Source organism: Canis lupus, chromosome 38, assembly GCF_003254725.2.
Source record: "Canis lupus dingo isolate Sandy chromosome 38, ASM325472v2, whole genome shotgun sequence".
In the NCBI taxonomy this organism is placed as follows: Eukaryota; Metazoa; Chordata; class Mammalia; order Carnivora; family Canidae; genus Canis; species Canis lupus.
The window spans coordinates 17,091,362-17,111,819 of NC_064280.1; the positions used below are offsets into that span (position 1 = coordinate 17,091,362).

At 42.8% G+C, this 20,458-nt stretch overlaps 1 long non-coding RNA gene across 1 annotated transcript; it reads left to right on the forward strand.

The window, feature by feature from the left end:
- The first annotated feature begins 79 nt into the window (after positions 1 to 79).
- Positions 80 to 18,264, forward strand: LOC112643101 (uncharacterized). Its single transcript, XR_003125623.2, has 3 exons — positions 80 to 343; positions 941 to 1,109; positions 17,621 to 18,264. It is a non-coding gene; the product is annotated as an uncharacterized LOC112643101 (long non-coding RNA).
- Positions 18,265 to 20,458: the final 2,194 nt, after the last annotated feature.

A 20,458-nucleotide genomic window follows, 5' to 3' on the forward strand; every position in this document is an offset into this window, starting at 1 on the left:
GCCTTCTCTGGTTCTGGTTATTATTCCCTCACAAAAGGCAGAGCTGTGGCCTGCTCTAACCCAGAGCTGATGAGAGAGATGGAGGCACCACCACCCCTCATTCCCACCCTCCTTAGCCCGCACCCCCAAACAGAGGGTGTGAAGTCTGGAAAACAGCTGGCACATGGGATTCACTACAGAGCCATACTCTATTTGCAAGAAGCAGGACAGTGTGACATGAATGAGGACAGGAGTAGATTAGAACTGCCTCAGCCTTGAGAGACTGGAATCACCAGCCAGAACAATCAACAACACACTTGAATTTGGGGACCCTACATATGGCCCAGGAAATACTCTAAAGCAGGTAATCTAGATGATCGGGGACACACTGCCTGTGCAGAATCATGCTGAGGTCCCAATCTGCCTTTTGGGTCTTGGTAACCCTGAGCAAGATGCACAGCATCTGAGCCCTGGTCTCCTCATCTGTAAAATGGGATCCATTCATTTAGTAATTTATGAAATGTTTTCTCACTGCCTCCTGGCTCCAGGCACTTATTATCCGCACATAGTCAGAAGAGACAAAGCTCCAGCCCTCTCACGGCCCATGGTCTACTGGGGGAAATAGGTAATAAACAAAGAAAACACAGAGATCCATGCCAAGTAGTGTTATGTTCTATGAAGAAAGACAAAGCAAGTTTAGAGGAGAGGCAGTGGTAAGGGCGATTCTTTACAGAGTGTTCCAAGATGACCTCTCCAACAATATTACATGGATGTGCGGGACAAAAGTGCTTTGGGGAGAAGGAAAAGCCAAGAGCCCAGGACCTGAAGACAGACATGAGGCTGACTGGTTCAGAAATAGAAAGCTCAGTAATACCTTCTTCACTAGGCTCTTCTGGAAGTTGAATGAGGTTAGTAGTGTCGTTACTTCATATGAACATACATATGATTTCATTTTTCTTAGGAGCTTGGGCAGATGACTCAAAGCAGAGCAAGGAGAAAGGAGAAGAAGACAGGCCACAGTCTTATGCATATCCACATAAGACGGGAGACCTGGTGTGAAGCCAGTGGGATACAGGCAGTGGCCCAAGTTTCTGCTCCAGGCTCTGCTACTTCCAATGCTGTGACTTCAGGTAAGTCACAGTTTTGTGGGATCTCAGTCTACACATCTAATAAAGCAGAAGGACCACACATGTATTAAATACTGATGTTCATCTTCACTGATCAGTAACCTATTTCTCACTGGAACTAGTCATGTATTTCTTTTAGTCCTCACAACACTGCTGCGAGATAAGTCTCATTTTACAGATACTCTGAGGTTCAGAACAATTAAGTAACTTTCCCAAGAACACGCAGGGATATAAAAGAGAAAACAGAATATTCGAGCTCCAAAAATTGGAAATTATTTAATCTCATTATCCTCCCTTTTTTAAAATGTTTTATTTATTTATTTATTTTTTAATTTTTAATTTTTATTTATTTATGATAGTCACACAGAGAGAGAGAGGCACAGAGACACAGGCAGAGGGAGAAGCAGGCTCCATGCACCGGGAGCCCGACGTGGGATTCGATCCCGGGTCTCCAGGATCGCACCCTGGGCCAAAGGCAGGCGCCAAACCGCTGCGCCACCCAGGGATCCCTAAAATGTTTTATTTAAATTAAATTTAGTTAACAGGGGATCCCTGGGTGGCGCAGCGGTTTGGCGCCTGCCTTTGGCCCAGGGCGCGATCCTGGAGACCCGGGATCGAATCCCACATCGGGCTCCCGGTGCATGGAGCCTGCTTCTCCCTCTGCCTATGTCTCTGCCTCTCTCTCTCTCTCTGTGTGACTATCATAAATAAATAAAAATTAAAAATAAATAAATAAATAAATAAATTTAGTTAACATAAACTGTATTATTAGTTTCAGGAATAGAATTTAGTGATTCATCAGTTGCATATAATATCCAGCGCTGATTACTTCAAGTGCCCTCCTTAATACCCGTCACCCAGTGACCCCATCCCCCCACCCACCTCCCCTCCAACAACCCTCAGTTTGTTTTCCAGAGTTAAGAGTCTCTTATGGTTTGCCTCCCTCTCTCTTTTTATCTTATTTTATTTTTCCTTCCCTTCCTTTATTTTCATCTGTTTTGTTTCTTAAATTCCACATGAGTGAAATCATATGGTCTTTGTCTTTCTCTGACTTATTTTTATTTTGCTTAACATAACACCCTGTAGCTCCATTTATGTCATTGCAAATGGCAAGAGTTCATCCTTTCTGATGGCTGAGTAATATTCCATCATATATAAATATAAATATATATAAATATATGTATATGTATATACCACATCTTCTTTATCCATTCATCTGTTGATGGACATTCGAGCTTTTACCATAGTTTGGCTCCTGTTGACATTGCTGCTACAATCATGGGGAGCATGTGCCCCTTCCAATCACTATGGTTGTATCCTCTGGATAAATCCCTACTAGTGCAATTGTTGGGTCATAGGGTAGCTCTATTTTTAACTTCTTGAGGAGCTTTCATACTGTTTTCCAGAGTGGCTACACCAGTTTGCATTCCCACCAACAGTATAAAAGGGTTCCCCTTTCTCCACATCCTCACCAACATCTGTTGTTTCCTGTGTTGCTTATTTTAGCCATTCAGACTGGTGCGAAGTGGTAACTCATTGTGGTTTTGATTTCTATTTCCTTAATGCTGAGTGATGTTGAGCATTTTTTCATGTGTCTGTTAGCCAGTTGTATGTCTTCTTTGGAGAAATGTCTGTTCATGTCTTCTGTCCATTTCTTCACTAGATTTTTTGTTTTTTTAGGTATTGAGTTTGATAGGTTCCTTATAGACTTCATTATTCTCAAATCTAACATCAATGTAATCCTTTCTTCAAATGAAATGTTTCCTGAAAGCACACTGAATAATGTGATACAGATTTAGAGGTTTTGTTGTGCTGGGGGAAGGGGTCCAGCCTTGCCTATGAGATATCCACCTTCATCTTCCAGCAGATCTCGATGCTTAAGTTCTTGTGGGCTATGATTGGAAAACTCATGTAATTTGATCCTTCCTTTGCCACAAAACACTGGAGCCCAGGGACATGGTCACTACAACAGAGCTTCAGGGAAAAGGAAGGAACAGAAAGAGAGACCAACTAAATTGGTCAAATGATGTGCATGCAAAAAAGAAAGGTTAAAAACCACCCTCACAGGTTTTCCCCCTCACAGTAAGGAATGGGGAGACAAACTGTATCCAAAGAGCAGAGCTGGGGATGGTGAGCAGTGTGAGTGGGTGAACTCAGTGCCTGCCACCTTGCTCAGCCTACCACATTTAAAACATGTCTGCCATGAGTCATCCCACTTAAGATACCAGGTTGATGGATCTCAATGCAAGGCTGATGCAGGAAGAAAGTTCACAGCAAACAAGTAAGTGTGCCATTTGTAACAATGATTTGCATGCATAGAGTACTGTGCTGTTTACAAAGCACTTTTCATGATCTCATTTGCATTCAAAGGCTTGCTGGTCAGGGTGCCCTGGGCAGGGATGATGATGCCCTGGAGAAATGTCATACTTAGTCTGTGAGAGATGCAGGGCACATCCCCAGAAACACCCTGAAACAATGAATCCAGTCCAGGCAGGGTGGGCTTGGGGACACTCACCTGGCTGCAATGAGGATCTAGTGAATATGTCCATCAGTTGCTCATCTCCATTCTCACAGTTTGAGGCTTAATCCTGGACTCCAGCCAGGCAGCTCAAATCTTTGGTCCCTGGGCCTCAGGCAGCAGTGAGCTCAAACAATTTTACAATCTAAGGAGTTCAAAGTAGTTATGCTACCTGGAAGGAGACAGGTAGGTGTAGGCCATGAGAGGAGAGGGTGGTCTTGCCATAGGCATTGGGACCACTGTTGGGGTGTAGATAAAAGAGCAGTCTCCTGACCCACTGACAGTGTCACAGACAAATTCAGAGAGGGACTCCAGCCCCAGCGGGAACAGGTGGGCAAAGAGATGTCAAACTATATAGAACACAGTCTATAGAAAAGACTGACAGGTAAAGCATACAGATGACCTGCCATCTTGGTTCTTCCTGGCCTCACCCTTGATGCTGTTGTTACCCTTCCTGCCCTGGACAGAGTAGGCTGGTGACAGAGACAGGGGGAACCTGCAGTGTCTCCCTGGAGAGGGCACGGGCAACAGCCAGTACCAGGACAAGAAGCACTCACAACTTGCTTTTGGTTTCTGCCTACAAAGTTCTCAGACTCCCGGGGTCTCAGACAGATGGCCCTGCTGGCCACATTTGCAGCCTCCTCCAAGCATCCCCGTGCTGGTCCGAGGGCCTTGGCTCCCCATCTGAAACGTGGCTCTAATTGCTTCACCACTCCACAGCATCCTTTCCCTTCCTGCTGCTGATTAATTTTACTCATTTTCCTCCCTTGGCAACTCAGCTATTGTAAGAATACTCTGGAGCGTTCCATCTGTCTTGGGTTTGTGGTAAATAATAAGCTGGCTCTTCAGACATTCTCATCACCTTCTGATCTCAAGGACCTTCTTTTGAATTCCAATGTGGAGTGGAGAAATGAGGACTTATCTCAGGGACACAGGGCCCTGGAGTTAAGGACAGAGATGCAAGGTCACTTTGCAAGGGAGCCAGTGACTCCTGGTTAAACCTTATCTCCGTACTCAGAAGCAACAATCTCTTCTCCCTTTGGGTGGGCAAATCATGAAGTAAAGTGGACCTCAACCCTGGATACTAATTAGAATTATCTGGTATGGTTTTTTTAAAAAACAATGTCCAGACCCCACACCCTTCTTGACCAATTCAATTTGAATAGCTGGGACTTGGGCCCCTGTGTTCATACTTTTAAAAAAACTCTCCAGATCATTATAATGGATAGGAAATTACCTATTGACAAATCAACTCTTCAAGGAATCCCACTCATCCCAGCCTATGTGTTATTTCCTTCCCATCCCTCCATTAATTATTGAATTTACAATTACACAGTACAATACAAAGCATGTCCACATATGTATTTCACTATGCAAATCAGGTGATCCTCCATCACACCTGTGAAGGGAAGGGACTGAGTCCTATTCAGCTTAGCTCTACCATCTTGCCCAATATCTAGCATGAGATGGATATTCAATGTCTGTTGAATAATTCTATAAGATCGTTTTAACTTTATGATCACACTTTAATTATTTATTATCATGATTGTATGGTTGAGAAAACTGAGGCCAAGTGAAGAGAGATGTCTTTGCCCAAGATTGTACAGCCAGTAAGAGCAGAGGTCGGGAATGGCACTGAGATATTTTGAGTCTGGCATGATTTCCAAAGTGGGCCCTCTCTTTATTCTTTGCCCAGGTCTGCCCATGGCCTGCCATTAACCTTAACACTGTCCTTCAGGAATAGGAAGGTTGTTAAGCTCCAGGTCACAGCTCAGAGAAGCACCAAGGGCACTGGCCACAGTCAAGGAGCAGAGCTGGGGTGCCCCAGACAGAACAAAGAGCCCCCGAGTCTAGCCTCAGGGCTGCGGTTAGATAGGAAAGAAAGCAGAATGAGTAAATCTGGATCCTATACTTGACCACAACCATCTAGGTTGCGGATAACGAGGGTTGCAGCAGTGATGGCAAGAATGAGGTGCTGAATCATTGCCCTTCCATCGATAACTCAAGGTCTCTGCTCTGTGATGGCAAGCAGAGTCCCCCAACAGGCAGGCTTATTGAAGAAGCTCCACAGAAGGAGAGTTATAGCCCATGGATCCCCTAATGTCCTCAATTTCCCCTTTGAAAAGTGAACACTGGCACTTTGATAGGGCCCTGCTTTGAAAGATGGTAAAGTGTTCTGGGAGAGAGTGGGGGATAGTGCAGTGGTTCCCAATATATGGCCCTTGGACCAACAGCATCAATATACCCCAGATGTGCCCAGCAATCTGTTTTATCAAGTCCTAAAACATTATACTGAGTGAAATAAAGAAAACACAAAAGACTATGTAATCTATGGTTTCATTTATATGAATTTCTAGAAAACCAAAACTATACAAACAGAAAGAAGATCAGTGGTTTCTTGGAGCCAGGCACCAGGAGAGGCATTAACTCCAAAGACATCCACAAGATCTCTGGACTGAGGAAAATAGTCCATATCTTCATTGTGTTGGTGTTTACAAATTAGTATATGATTCCAAAATCCATCAAATGTATATTTAACATGGGTGAATTTTACTGTGTATAAATAATGCATAAAACATCATACCTAATGACATCATATATGACATAAAAAACATAATATTTAAAAGGCTGGCCAAATCAACCCTAGAGTGGGACATTGATATTGAAGAAGATGATGTGAACAGGCTGGTCAGGATGACCTCTAACCGGGAGCCAAATTCCAAAGCCTGGGTTACATGTCCTGCTGCTCCCACCCCAGTTCTGAAAGTTAGTTTAAATATGAACAATAAAAACAGAAAAGATTTCAAATTCAAAATTACACATATCAATGAATATTTGTAAGTCTGCTTTGGGTTAGTCCCTACTGTGTGTGTGTGTGTGTGTGTGTGTGTGTGTGTGAATCCTAGCCATTGGTCTTTTCTGAATGATCTGCTTCTAGCTCTGGAAGTGGGGATGACTTTAATTCAAAATATTTGAGTAAGTGCTATTGTGCTTTAACTTCAGAAGAGTTATTGGTGGAAATGTTCTTTAGGTATCAACCAAAGACACTCTAAAAAGGGACCTTGCCTTCTTCACTTTTGCTCCCTCTGCATTCAGCAAAGTCCTTATCACTCTGGAGGTTTTTAGTAAATGTTTAATAAATAAATAAAAACCTACCTAAACACCTAATGACACAGGAAAGGCAATTGGGTCTAAAGACAACCTGTGCCTGGACCTATTTCCAATGCAATTATTTATTCATTCTTTCAACAAGCCTCCCCAGTAAACAGACGAGGTGCTGAGGTTACATACATTCATAAGACAAGGCTTTCACTCTTACTGAACCCACACTTAGCACCCACATGGGATTCCCTAGGCTGAGCATCCTAACAAAAGGTATGAGGAGAATGACTCCAGTGAATGGTCCTGAGGCATCCAGCTCTATAGCAACATACTGCCATTTCCTTCCAGAGAGAGCTTTCCAAGCATTTCCTTTTCCTCTCTCAAAATTAGATTCCCTTCTGATGCCCTCATAAAGCCAATGACTCTAGTAAAACTGGAAAAAGAAAAAAAGAGAGAAAGAAAGAAAGAAGAAAGAAAGAAAGAAAGAAAGAAAGAAAGAAAGAAAGAAAGAAAGAAAGAAAGAAAGAAAGAGACAAGGAACAAGGAGCTATCCAAATCAATAAAGTTTCTCCCCCCTGAGAATCTAAATGCCTCTCCAAAATACTGCAAGGAAACTGCAGGCATAGAGAAAATAGATTCTATTTCTTGGTCTAAGAAGTGTCACTCTGGAATCCACTGCCTTGGTGAGATAAGCTCTGCATTGGCGAGGGACTGGAGCGTGCCAGGAAATTGAGGACGGAAGGGTATTTTCCCAAGCTGTATTAACACTTCTTCTCTTGCTTTGCAGAGATTAGAACTTTTATCACTAGCTCACACACCTAAAAAAATGTATTAAGCTGTAGTTTTTTAGGACAGAATGGACCCAAATTGTTCCCTTTCTCAGGATGCAGTGAGATGATGCGGATGAACACTGACAAGGAACCCAAACCCCACTAAACCAAAGCTCTCCCATGTTCCGATGGGGGCATCTTCTCACGATGAGCAAAACTCTGGCTCAGGATGGATTTATAGAAATGTCCATTTTTAGGAATGGAATCAACGGGTCCCCTTTGCCCCTGGCTGACCGGCCTCTGGGCAGAAGAGAAGCAGCAGTTGTCAAGACAATGCCAACTGAAAAAGGGCAGTCCCGGAAGTTAGAGCATGCTGCTACAGGAGGGAAGAAGGGGATCCAGAATCCCAGTAGGCAGGACACAGGGGCAGACAGGAGTCAGAGATGCTAGCTGCTGGCAAAAGGAATGAAAAGCCAGGCCAAGATGCTGTGAACAAGGACACAGTGATTCTGAGGCAGTCCCTCTAACTAGGGCCTGGGCTCACAGCCATTCTCTTCCCTAGGCCACCTCCCCCTCACCCGCCTGACCTGGAGCATCTGTGCTCTCACCCAAGCAGGGGAGAGTCCCAGGGGCTATCAGCCTGAATCTTTGGGTTCTGTGTGATGATACAGCAAGGCCCTCCTGAGCAGGGACAATGTCCTAGTGTTTTCTGTTTCCCCAGCTCCCGGCCTGCTAGGGAAGGAGGGACCCAACTGCCATTTCAAGTGCCCCCATAACACCCATGCTGGTGCATAGACAGGTAAGGATGCTAGACAAGGTATCTGCCTGCTGGCCCAAGCCTTGGCAGAGATCTCCAACTGCCAGTTACCCATCTACTGCCTGCTTGAACTTCTGTGAATTAGAGACCTTGTTAGGGCTGAAACAAATTAAGTAGACTTTAACTATCTACGAGAAACAATTAAGTATCCCAGAACAGCACCAAGTTTGGGGATCTGATTAGAAAAGGGGCCTGCCATCTTTTCCTAGAATTAGCAGTTTTCCAAGCAAGAAACAAACAAAAAATCATGGTCAGGGTTGACTCAGTCCACAGGGGCAATTCCTACTAAGTGTGGGTCACTATGCCAGGGACAGGGGAATTACAAAGGAAAGGGGGTGCCTTGGAGTTTGACTAGTCTCAGAGTTAGTCCAGAGCAAGGAGATATTACCCCAGGCCGGGGAATCAAGAGGGTCTCCCTGGGGAAAATGAGATTTAGAATGAGTTTTTCAGGATGAGCAGAGATCTGGCCAGTAGACAGGAAGGAAGGGAAAGTGTAGATGTGGGAAGCCATGAGAGCCAAGGCACACCTAGGGGAACTACAGACAGAAGTTGGGAAAGTTGGAAGAATGTCCAAATGTGGCAGCCTTGAAGGTCAGTCTGAGGAATTCGGACAGAGAGCTACGTGCCAGCTAATACCAAACGAGAGCCAGACAAGTCCAAACACTATCGCCATCTGCATTTCTGTAAGCGTTTCTGTCCCTACATTGATAATGTGACAATTTCCAGGTTTCAGAGAACTATTAGAGTCTTCAGTTCTCCAAGACCTAGAAAGCACACCTCTCATTGTAGAAGTCAACCTCCTCCCTTTCTTGAAGGTTTTGAGAGGTATCAGCAACCAGAGAAAAGGCAAATTCCTAGAAATAAGCATCTCTTTGGACACATTGGAACAAAAAAGAAAATGCTAAGAAAGGAGAAGGAAGAAACCTGTATCAAAAGAAGGAAAACAACATTACAAATTCAAATGGCATATAAAAAGATATCTACCACTCAAAGACAACAGGACAAAAGTATGACCACAATTGAGTAACTATTGAAACAGGCCAGAGCTGAAGGGACCACAGTTGTCACGAGATAGCATTAGAAGGTGAAGGAAAATGTATTCCTTTCTCATGACTTCCATAACAAATTATCACAAATTTGGTGGCTTAAAACAACAAAAATGTATTCTTTGAGAGTTCTGGAGGCCAGAAGTCCAAAATCAAGGCATCAGCAGGGCCCATCACCCTCTGAAGACTATGGGGTTGGGGTTTCTTCCTCATCATTTCCAGTTAGGGTGACCCTGGTGTTCCTTGGCCTGTGGCTGCCGGACACCAGGCTCTACGTCCATCTTCATGTAGGCTTCTCCAATGTGCCTACATCTCCTCTTCTGTATCTTTTAAGGACATTGGTCATTGAACTTAAGATCCATCTAAATAACCCAGAATGATCTCTCCAGATCCTTTACTGAATTACATTTGCAACAATTCTTTCTCCAAATAAGATCATATTCACAAGTTCTTCATTCTAGGGGTTAGGACATAGACATATCTTCTGGAAAACCGTCATTCAACTCACTACAAAAAATATACTTCAGTTCTTCTCCATTTTCTGGGTTTCAACTAGATTGTACTTGGCTTTGTTTCCATTAATAGAAGAGAAAAATGAATAAGAAATACAATCTTTTCTTATTGGCAGGCTCCTGATTGCCAGGGAACCTGCTAAACCTCCTGAAAGATATATCAAAAATGGTTACCCTTCTAGCTCAGATAAATTGTTGCACTCGTGATGTCCAACAGGATCTTGGGAATGGGCTGTAAAGTGTACACTTAGCTTAAAAGTTTACAACCAGGATTTCTAGTCTGCTTCTTACCCCCCTTCACAGCATTCAACATGCTTTGTGATCCAAATGCCTCTTCCTCCTAACTACCCATTACAGCTGTTATCCAAAAGGGCAGAAAGTGGGCATGCATCCTGCCAGGGTTTCTAGTTCCTGCTGGCATCCTCAAAAGGCAGTTTTTAAACTTTCATCAAACACAGTGGCCTCCAAATACCAGATTGCAGAGCAGTGCTGGTGTGGCTTCCTAAGAATCACCAGAGAAGGTTGTTAAAAATTCACATTCTCAAGTCTACTGGAGATTTTTACTAAGGTGTGGAGTAGAGCCTATGACTTTATATTTTTAACAACCTCCTCAGGTGATTTGGATGGGTACAATGTTGACATACTTTGACAGTATACAGATGTTACCTAAATCCTATGAAATGAATGCAGTGGGTCTCATGAGCCTTCAGTCCCTGTCTCCCCCTTGCTTGTTCCAGCACACTGGCCTCTTATTGTCTCCACACATTTCCTCTGGCTCCTTCATCTCTGCTGTTCCCTCGGCCTGGGACAGTCCTCCTAGCTATCTGTATTTCTTACTCCTTCACTATTTCAGACCTCTGCTCCAGTGTCACCTCCTAAGACACCCTACTCTGACTACTCTATACAGCAAAATGTACACTCAAATGCACATTCATCACTCCCTAACCAATTACCCTACTTTATTTGTCAGAGTAATAATTAGTACCTGTAAGTTTATATGTGTATTTATTTGTACTTTTCTGTCTCACAAGAAATGTAAACTCTGGGGATCCCTGAGTGGCTCAGCAGTTTGGCGTCTGCCTTCGGCCCAGGGCGTAATCCTGGAGACCCAGGATCAATCCTGCGTCGGGATCCCTGCATGGAGCCTGCTTCTCCCTCTGCCTGTGTCTCTGCCTCTCTCTCTGTGTCTCTCATGAATAAATAAATAAAATCTTAAAAAAAAAAAAAGAAATGTAAATTCCCTGAAAGCAGAAATATTGTTCACTTATTAGTTTTTCTTTGCTGTTTATATGCTGTCCTGGTGTCTACAACAGCACCTAGAAGGTATTGTATTCAATAAATATTAATGGATTAATAAACAGAAGAATGCATCTCTATCTACCACAAACAGTTGGTAAGAAGCCCAACTTCTTAAAATATCTTCAGAAATTTAGATAAGATAGAATGCCTTAGAGGGCTTCTAGCTTAAGAAAGGAGAGACAGAGAGAAGACAAGCTAATGCTCTGTATTCTTAACCTTAAAGAGTGGGTCCCTCAATTCTGGTTGAGTTATTAAACCTTCATCGGCAGAGTGAAAATGAAAGAACTCAGTTCTGAGATTCTGGAATTTCTCAGCATATCCTGGGGGAAGTTGCTGTTCACAGAAGAGGGGCCAGAAATGAAAACCAGAGAAGTAGACAAGGGAAACATGTCCATTCTCCAAAACTATCCTCTCTGCCCCCTGAAGCATCCAGAACATTGGGGAAGGAGGCAGCCATATTCAGTCCTGAGATCCTGGGGCCAGTTCCAAGCCTAGAGGAAAGATTGGTCCAGCTTTCAAAACATGGAGCCAAGAGAACCACAAAAGCAGCACCCAGAGATGATGGGATGACAGAATCAAAGAGATGCACAGATTAAGTAAAGTGTAACTCAAAGGGACTAGACGCAGAGAGAAGACCAGGCTCCAGGCTACACAAATAAAGGAATGAGGGAGAATAAGCCAGTTCAACAATGTGGAGATAAGTAAGAGTCAAAAAGGTCCCCATGGGGCCCTGAAAGTTAGAGACAGGGACATTTCAGATAGGAAGAAGGTTGTTAAAGCACTGAGCCACTTTGGACAATATTGGCCATTGCCAAAACACAGCCATGACATGTTGGTAAACAATCAGAAGACTTCTACAACAATCTCACTTAAAGAAAATATTTTTGGCAAAAAAAGTGGGAATCAAAATGAAGGAAAAGTTTGGAAAAAAATAATAATTCTAACAATTCTAAATGATACATATAAATCCATTAAATCCAAAAATGTAAATGGTATTATAAATTGCATTAATTGGAGACCACTGGGTGGCTCAGCAGTTGAGTGTCTGCCTTCAGCTCAGATGGTGATCCTGGGGTCTGGGGATGGAGTTCCACATCTGGCTCCCTATGAGGAGTCTGCTTCTCCCTCCACCTATGTCTTGCCTCCTTTCTCTCTCATGAATAAAATCCTTAAAAAAAATAAATTGCATTAATTGTAAATGGACTAAATTCTCAAGAGAGATGCTGTTAGACTGTAATTAAAAAAAAAAAAACTCAGGTTCTATTTACAAGAGACCCATCAAAATACTAAATAAAATTTGAAAGTAAAGGATAGAAGAAGATACTTTAGAGTTACTAAAACCTAAAAAATGCTGGGAAACTATTGTCCTTAGACATAAGACAACATCAGTGACAAAATAGGTTACTTCAAAATGAAAAAATGTTCTATTCATAAAAAAGATAATTCTCTTTCTTTTCCCCAAAGCAGGCCACCCCCAAACAAGATTTCAAGGCTAAAGATTATTGAATCTTCCCCTAAATTAACTGAATTCAACTATTTGGGTTTATGTTGACACAGACTGTAGTATTTTTTAAAAAATAAATTGACTACTTTTACCATAAAATTTTACATAATCTTCATATAAACAAAATGCTCTAGTAGTTGATAAAATAATCCTGACTTATTTCCACCACTAACCTTCTATCTTTAAGAAGCTAAAAACTCAACAAGATCGGGATCTCTGGGTGGCGCAGTGGTTTAGCGCCTGCCTTTGGCCCAGGGCACGATCCTGGAGACCCGGGATCGAATCCCACATCAGGCTCCCGGTGCGTGGAGCCTGCTTCTCCCTCTGCCTGTGTCTCTGCCTCTCTCTCTCTCTCTCTCTCTGTGACTATCATAAATAAATAAAAATTAAAAAAAAAACTCAACAAGATCTACAAACAAGGAGCTAAAAACTGCTCTCAGACCAAAAATATTTCCTATTCTGGCTACTGAGTAATTGTAATACAACAGAATCGGCATTTCAAGCTATTAACTATCTTCAGTCAGACCCAAAAAATGCATTGTATAGATATAAAATATTATTAACAATTCTGTGGATTTGTACAAGTATACGTGAGAAAAACAGACACAGTCAAATTTATCAGGACCCAGGAGAACAATTAGATCCAGAGAAATCAATACAGTATAATTTTCTCTTGTAGAGTTTTTTCATACACACTGCATTAGAGTGGTTTTTACCAAATTAAAATTTCCAAAATAGATGACAGTATATAGTACAAATTATAAAAACCACTGGTGTAATGGAAAGACATTTCATGATAACGAAATTAAACCACTCAATCATGAGGCTGATAATAAAGACAGAGAGGCCGGGCAACAAGGCAGATGGTCAAAAGATAGTTACATGGTATCTGAAATGAGAGGTACTTCCTAACAGCACTGGCTAGAGAAGACTTCACAGTGACTGGCTCATTTACCAGCATGCGAGGAGCTTCTAGAGGGGCTTCAGCACTTCTGTCCGGTAGAATTTCCAAAGCAACCTGGATTTGTAGAGTAGCTTTATTTTCCATGATGAGATTCCTTAGACATGTAACTAAATATAATTTCATTTTTATAGTTTTGTGAGACTTTTTGTTAAACAATTCACAAATCAAAAAAAGCAAAAATAAATAAATAAAACTCTGGCCAACCACAGAATCTATGTTTTATTTCACAGCCTATGGTTATTTTAAATCATAGCAAAAGGTATCAATGGCACATCTGAAGACTTAGATCTCTGGATAACTTTCAATACTCCCTGTAGAAATACAGCCACTACATTGCTATAGATTCACCAGACATGAAAGTTGGAAAATTCTCTAATGCTTACCCTGATCCTCCTTTACATTATCCAAGGCACCTAAGAGCCAATCCTTTTTTAAGTATGCTTTTTTTTTAGGGGTGCCCGGGTGGCTCAGTTGGTTAAGTGTCCAACTCTTGACTTCAGCTCAGATCATGATCTCAGAGTCGTGGGATTGAGCCCCAAGTCGGGATCTACTTGTCCCTCTCCCATTGCTCATGTCACATATGCATGGGTGTGCTCTTTCTCTCAAATGAACAAATAAAATCTTTTTAACATACGCTGCCAACAAATAGTATCTTGAAAATTTTAGCTATGTATTAGAATTTTTAAACTGATTAAAATTCTCACAGATGAGTCTTTCTTGGGTTCACATAAGTTTTCTAACTTTCTATATATAATGGTTGGAAGCAATGGGTTTTTCTGGTTTTACCAACCTCTAGCTGTAAGTCAGTTTTTGGATCACTTCCCTAAGCATCAGCTACCTCAGGTATAAAAAAATAGGAGGGGGAGCATGAATAATAGTCCCACAATTCAAAAGTGAGAACTGAAGGAAATCATCCACTGAAAATACGCAAGACAGTTCCTACAACACTAAGTTCTTCATGCATGTCACTGTCACTGTCAGCCACCACCACCAGCAGCACATCAGCCCTGCACCAAGCTGGTACCACCCCTCTGCATCAAGCCCTCACCGCCCCCACATCTTACCCAGGTCCCCTTGGTCTCTTCTTCTGCAGGTTGAATCATAACACCTTCTCTCAAATGTCCTCAAATATTTTAGCTCCTCCACTTCTCGAGTGGCATTTGTTCATTGCACATGTGTTTTAGAGAGAAAAATAACCATATTATCTTGTGCCGAGTCTTCCAGGCAATGCCGAGTCTGCACTTCCTCTTATATTTCATTTCAGGGCCATCCCCGATCCATAATTCTAATGGAGTCATAAATAAAACATCTTGTATGGGTTACACCTGATGTTAGATGACTTTAGATTATCCCCTGAAAATCTGTGTATAAATTACTTAATTTTCAAATGGCAGTTATAGTTTAAATATACCAAGACAGGTGATATTTAATGTACCCTACAGTAAATTACTTTGCAGAGCAAAGCATTCATCTTTAATATGATCATTCGTTCCTTAATCTGTTTTGTAAGCTGAATTTTTTATTTATCATATTTGCTTAAAGCATGACCTCTCTGTAGATTTTATCACTTAATTGTATATTGTGCCTGTATTGTAAAGCGTATTTACTTTTAAATCTGTCTTAATGCCTTCTCTCTCCCTCCAGCTGTTGGCATCTCCATCTTGGACCAGTGGGGTTACTAGAAAGACAATTGAGACCATTGGCATTTCAGATACTAAACCTACAATAGAAACCAGTGGAACAGATGATTTAAGAGGTTTAGACTAAGTCTCTGTTGATAAAAGCCAAGCTTTCAGAGAATTCCAATTCAGTCTTCAAAACACATTTCTTGGGCGAGAGCCAGCACTATAATTGTGTTTAAGAGTATGATGATTGTGCCATTTCCATCTATTTTGCATAAATTTAAATAACGAATGCAAGTGGCCCTAACCCCACATATGTAACAATTAGCTCAATTAATTAGTACAAATGTATTCCAACTCTGTATTCCAGGCATGACAGACATGAAATGTCTAACAGGGTATGAAATCAACCGATTTACCTCCCAGATAATATTCCACAAAGACATACTGTGTGAGATTGTCTTCTATTCCTAGACACTGAAGAGTCAAAATAAATAATCTAACACTTAAGAGAAGACTACTCTGGCCAGAGAGTTGAGACTTTGAAAGCATGCCCAATGCAGCAGCAGCAGATTGGGGGCGCATGTATTGGGGTAAGGGGAGGGAAGATTGCTGGTTTAAGTAGCAGCAAGAAGGTGGTTCTGTAGGGGTGTAGAATCCAGTATTTCCATGAGCTCAAGAGTATGCAACCACAGACCAGCTTGATAAAAGACTCTACATGCATTAAGTTCTAACTGTGTGTGAAGCAGTTTGCAAAACACCAAGCCTGCCTTATCATCCCTGCTAATGCTCACACACTACCTCGGGAGTAAGCACACAAATCTCCACCGCTCAGAGGAAGGAACTGATAGGCCAGCTTGCCCAGTCCTAGGCTCCTTCACTTCCAACACAGTGCCTGGCACCCAGCTGGCACTCATTCTTTTGAATTTCAGGTTTAGCCTGTTTGTGAAAAAGTATCCACACGGACCTGAGTGAGTGGTCAGCATTTCCCCAGGAGGCAGGAAGCTCTTTTAAGAGTAAGGAGTATGCCGTAGAGATGCATCACACAGAGTGGCTGAAAACTAGCATGGGCTCTGAGGCTGTCGGGCTAAAAGCCTTGGCCACCTCTTCTTGGTTGTGTGGTCTTGGGCAAGTGACTCCTCCACACTTTCTTGCCTCATTTCCTTCACGGTAATAGTGACCAGGTTTGTTTTGAGAATGAAATAGAACAGTAGTACCCAGCTCTTAACATGTGTTCAGAAAAATATTTGAGTATAGCTTTTCCCAGAGAGAAGATCAAGGTCAAGGTAAAGTCGACTTCCAAAAACTTTCTCAGTTTCGAATGAAAGTTTTGATCTAGTGTCTCTTTAGCTACCAATGGAAAGGACTAAAATTGGGAATTTCGCTTGGAAGATGGAAGAGCAGACAGTAGAGAAATGTTGGTGCTGGCGTGGTGGGTGCTTGCTCCCCTCCAATGTGCCCTGAGAGTGGCACTCTTGCGCTTGTCCGCATCGCACACTTACCCAGTTGAGGGGCGCCGCAGGTGTCCCCCACATTCGTGTTCTTGGTGATGTTTACAGTATCCAGCATGGAGCCCACTGGAACAGGCTCACAAATGTTTCACTTATTTGTTCAGCCAACAAACATCTTTTAACATAGCCAACATGTGTGTCAGGCCCTGGGCTAGGTGTGGGAAGTAATACAGTGAGCATGCGGACATAATTATACATATTGAAGGCATGTCAGGAGACTGGCAGTAATGTAGGATGGCTCTCACACTCTCCTTCCTCTATCCTACTTCAGAGCTTGACTATCACACACACACACACACACACACACACACACACACACACACTACCATCACCACCACTACTGCTACCACCACCAGGAAGCCTTCCTGGCTTGATGCTCAGCTAGTCCTTGGCACAGTCCTCCTCGTTAGCAAAGAGCCCTACATAGGCCAGTTTCCAGAGACCTTCCCCACCCTGGACATCCGACCAGGCTCTTCCGGCTCCACCCTGGATATCCACTAGAGTTTTCCTTCATCCCTGCCCTCGGCACCTACCTGCGTCCCTCTTCATGAAAGTCTATTCCTTCCCTCACCCTGCCAGGTCAGCTAAGTCCCTTCCACTCCTGCTGTAGTCCTTAGTGAAGTTCAATCTCTCTCCCTTGCCTTTTCTACCAAGAGTCCAAACCATTTAACTTTAGCATCACCTTGGCCATGTGTGCCCAGGCCCTGAGCGGGGTCTTGAAGATACACAAAGCATAGGGCTTGACTCCAGCCTGTGTCTGGAGACAACTGAGGTTCTCAGGCTGAAAGCCCTGGTGGATCCACCACTTCTCAGTTGTGTGGTTGTAAGCAAGTGACTTATTTCCTGCAGGATGTAGCCCAGCCTTCATGAAGTGACTTGAGTGGTCAAAGCCAGAAGCCATGTGTTTGCCACCAGTGCTCCATGTTGGACCATTCTACTGGAGAAGAGCATTCTGGAATCATCAGCCCAACACACTGCTCTGAGTCCCAAGTCAACCTAGTTCCAAGAGGAAGTAAGACAATTCAATGGAAGAATCCAGGATGTGATTTTCCTTATCCTTCATGCTTTCACATTATAACATTGAATGTGCCAACTTTGACCCAAAAGTCTGAGGTTTGACTCCAGAACTTACTTTATATAGCAGCTGTTCATATCCAAAGTAACCCAGCAAAGGTGCTTCAGATGCTGTGAAACATGGAATATTTACTATTTTTATAGTTAGTCGCCACCCTATACACTCTAACAGTCAACTCTCCTAGGTTCTAAAAGTGATTTCCTTTTTCATATGGAGAAAGCCAAATATCCAAAAATTCACTATTTTCAGTGACTCTTTTCCCTTTTCAAAAACTGTTCCATTTGACCAGCAAAGGAGGGAGTGGAAGCTAGAAGTTGGGTGAGTGTGGCATCCGTGGTGTGGCTGCCACTCCCCTGGTGCCATCCTCCCTCTCCAGGGCACAGCTGTTACGAACTCTGCACGATGAATCCCATTACCTTATAGGGCAAGAATTCAGCTTTACAAAATAAATTTCACATCAATTCTCATTCATCCCTGCACAGGATGGAGCTTCTATTATATCCAGAGGCCTGAGGACAGGAGACAGAAGGGAGGGTACAGAAAAATGTGCACTGGATCATAGCCAATGCCCAGAGGCTACAAAACCCTCCACCCCTGGAAATCTGGTGGGGGGGGGGGCCTCTGGCTCCATGGGCAAGGGGAGAGTGGTTTGATTCTTGCTTTGGCCTTGGTGCCCTGCAGCAGGGACAGTGAGGGGGGCTGGGAGGAGAAGGAGGCTCAAGGGAGTGCCAGGCAAGGCCATTCTCCATCAGGGATCAGATATCCACCTGGCAAGGCATCTAGCCCCCACAACCTTTTCCTGTTACATCCACCTTGGCTTGATCCACCTTCACCTCCCAAGAAACTTGGGTCAATGCTCCCTTTGGATAAACATCAACTACCCTGGCCTCCTACCCCAGCGTGTCCAGGGAGACATCCCCTGGCTTTCTACTCTATTTCCACTCCTAGGTGAAATTTCAACCACAGGCTGTGTTGCAGGAAAACATAGACTTCATCAGTAGAGACTCTGCAGCTGAGAATCCCTAGTGTCTCAGGGTGAGCAGCCCTGGCAGAGCCACCTGGATGTTGAGCAGTCCACCAGGCTCTGGTCCCACCTGCAACATTCCCCCTTTGCTGATACAAGTGCTGGGTCAGACCCCAACACTGATTGGTCTATGTGATATTGGATATTTCATCCAGGAGCTTAGGATCCTCCTCTTGAATCAGAAACTCATTTTCTATTTTTTTTTTTTTTTTTTTTTTTTTTTTTTTTTTTTTTCAGTTTTTTTTTTTTTTATTGGTGTTCAATTTACTAACATACAGGATAACACCCAGTGCCCGTCACCCATTCACTCCCACCCCCCGCCCTCCTCCCCTTCTACCACCCCTAGTTCGTTTCCCAGAGTTAGCAGTCTTTACGTTCTGTCTCCCTTTATGATATTTCCCACACATTTCTTCTCCCTTCCCTTATTTTCCCTTTCACTATTATTTATATTCCCCAAATGAATGAGAACATATAATGTTTGTCCTTCTCCGACTGACTTACTTCACTCAGCATAATACCCTCCAGTTCCATCCACGTTGAAGCAAATGGTGGGTATTTGTCATTTCTAATAGCTGAGTAATATTCCATTGTATACATAAACCACATCTTCTTTATCCATTCATCTTTCGTTGGACACCGAGGCTCCTTCCACAGTTTGGCTATAGTGGCCATTGCTGCTAGAAACATCGGGGTGCAGGTGTCCCGGCGTTTCATTGCATTTGTATCTTTGGGGTAAATCCCCAACAGTGCAATTGCTGGGTCGTAGGGCAGGTATATTTTTAACTGTTTGAGGAACCTCCACACAGTTTTCCAGAGTGGCTGCACCAGTTCACATTCCCACCAACAGTGTAAGAGGGTTCCCTTTTCTCCGCATCCTCTCCAACATTTGTTGTTTCCTGCCTTGTTAATTTTCCCCATTCTCACTGGTGTGAGGTGGTATCTCATTGTAGTTTTGATTTGTATTTCCCTGATGGCAAGTGATGCAGAGCATTTTCTCATATGCATGTTGGCCATGTCTATGTCTTCTTCTGTGAGATTTCTGTTCATGTCTTTTGCCCATTTCATGATTGGATTGTTTGTTTCTTTGGTGTTGAGTTTAGTAAGTTCTTTATAGATCTTGGAAACTAGCCCTTTATCTGATATGTCATTTGCAAATATCTTCTCCCATTCTGTAGGTTGTCTTTGAGTTTTGTTGACTGTATCCTTTGCTGTGCAAAAGCTTCTTATCTTGATGAAGTCCCAATAGTTCATTTTTGCTTTTGTTTCTTTTGCCTTTGTGGATGTATCTTGCAAGAAGTTACTATGGCCGAGTTCAAAAAGGGTGTTGCCTGTGTTCTTCTCTAGGATTTTGATGGAATCTTGTCTCACATTTAGATCTTTCATCCATTTTGAGTTTATCTTTGTGTATGGTGAAAGAGAGTGGTCTAGTTTCATTCTTCTGCATGTGGATGTCCAATTTTCCCAGCACCATTTATTGAAGAGACTGTCTTTCTTCCAATGGATAGTCTTTCCTCCTTTATCGAATATTAGTTGCCCATAAAGTTCAGGGTCCACTTCTGGATTCTCTATTCTAGAAACTCATTTTCTA